Below are 2,367 nucleotides of genomic sequence, written 5' to 3'. Positions count from 1 at the left end.
ATCTCGGCTCACTGCAACCTCTGCCTCCCGGGCTTAAGAGATTCTCCTGCCTCAGCTTCCTGAGTAGCTGGGACTGCAGGCGTGTGCCACCACATCTGGGTAATTTTTGTATTTTTAGTCGAGATGAGGTTTCACTATGTTGGCCAGGCTGGTCTCGAACTCCTGACCTCAGGTGACCCGCCCACTTCGGCCTCCCAAAGTGCTGGGATTACAGGCACGAGCCACTCGCCCAGCCTATTTTGTTATTCAAATTAAATACATATTTTCTTACAGGTCTTAATTCTCCAGCAGATGTTTGTCTAAGCACTCGCTATGAGAAGACAGGGACCTCAGTCAGTCCAGAAGCTATTGTTGAGGTCAGTGGATTCTCAGATTAATCCATCAATGAGAAAAATTGTGTGTACTACAAAATGGACCATTGGGTATTGTGTTGGGAAAAAAAATAAAAAAACAAGAAAACAGTGGACCAAATGTTTGTTTTTCCCTTTCTTGCTTCAAGCTGTTGTTTTGATGCCAGTCATTCAGCCTGATAAGGCCTTGATAAAAATAAGTTGCATGTTGAAAAATATAAGCAAGAAAGCATCACATATTTGAGTTCAATGGACATTTCCTTAACTAGAAATTTATAGGTAATGAACTTCATCCCCTTCTCCAAAGTAGAAATTGCTTTTGGCCATCAGTTATTTTTTTCCCCCATTCGACCCATCTGAGTATTTGCTCACTCCCAGACATTATGATGGGGACTGTGGCTACAGAGGTGAACAACCGAGTTTCTGTTTTAGAAGACATCACCACTTAGGTAGAAAAAGGCACCTAAGCAGTAAAGGTTTTGTGTGCGGGATGAGGGGAAGTCAAATTCAAGGAGCTGAATTTAGGGTGGACCATGAAGCTTCTCTGGGCAGGTTTCCTCAGTAAGGGTCCTCTGAGATGGGTCTTGGAGGATGTGTAGATTTCCCTCAACTACCTGAAGAGCTTTCCCAAACAGCCTCTGCTCAACCATATCTCCTGAGGAGACCTTCCCTGCTTCTGCAGTAGTTAGCAATGTCAGAACAGTCAACAACCTCCATTTTCAAAATAAACATCTTTCATTTTCATTTTTTTTTTTTTTTAAGAAATAGAGTCTAGCTCTGTTGCCCAGGATGGAGTGCAGTGACACAATCATAGCTCACGTAGCCTCAAACTCCTGTGCTCAGGAGATCCTCCCACCTTGACCTCCCAAGTAGCTGGGGCTACAAACATGTTCCACCAAAGCCAGCTAATTAAAAAAAAATTTTTTTTTTAGAGATGGGGTCTGGCTATGTTGCCCAGGCTGCTTTCAAACTCCTGGTCTCAAGTGGTCCTCCTACCTCAGCCTCCCAAAGTGCTGGGATTATAGGAATAAACCACCATGCCTGGTCTGTCTAATCCTCTTTTCTATCCATCTTCTTTTTCCTCTTGATGAAAGATAAAGTATTCGTCACTGAGCAGACGTTACATCTGAAAACCCACAGGGTAAAGTTGCCAGGGGCAAACAGCTTGGTGGTGTTTAGGATACCAGGATTTGTTACAGTGGAGTGTCCTATAAATATTTCTTCCTCTGAGCTTCAGGCCCACTGGAGTTTGCAAATCATCAGATTCCAAAAGGTAACATGAAATTTGTTCCTAAACAGGTAAGAATCAAGTTATATGGAAAGATACAATGGTTTCCACTTCCAAAGTTTCGTCTCCTGCAGTGGTCTGGCACAATACTCAAATGACTATCATTAGATTATTAAGAACTGTATTCATCAGCTAGGGGCTGCCTTCACGAAGTATCACAGACTGGGAGGCTGAAACAACACAAATTTGTTTTCTCACAGTTCTAGAGGCTATAAGTCTGAGGTCAAGCTGTCAGCAATGTTAATTTTTTCTGAGTTATTTATCCTGGACTTACAGATGCCTGTCTTTCCCTCTGATTTCACATGGCCTTTCTTCTGGGTGTGTCTGTGTTCTAATTTCTCCTCCTTACAAGGACGTTAATCACATTGTATTGGGACCTACATTAATGATCCCATTTAACCTTAATTATCTCTTTAAAGACTCTATCTCCTAATATAGTCACATTCTGAGATACTAGGGGTGAGAACTTCAACATATACATTTGGGGGAGACACAATTTAGCTCATAACAAGGACATTGTCGCTATTGTTTATTCTTTGGCGAATTGCAAATATCATCTTTATATGCTGATACAACACCTGCAAACTATCTTAATTCATAAATAACTGAGCACATTCAATTAGTTATCAAGTCATTTTAACTATAACTCCAACATACTTTTGAAATAGGTTCTGTCATGGTTTGAGTTATATCCCCCAGCAAATTCCTATGTGGAATTCCTAACCTCCA

This window comes from Macaca mulatta, chromosome 20 (genome assembly GCF_049350105.2).
Source record: "Macaca mulatta isolate MMU2019108-1 chromosome 20, T2T-MMU8v2.0, whole genome shotgun sequence".
Taxonomy (NCBI): domain Eukaryota; kingdom Metazoa; phylum Chordata; class Mammalia; order Primates; family Cercopithecidae; genus Macaca; species Macaca mulatta.
Note: the sequence above shows the minus strand (reverse complement) of the source record.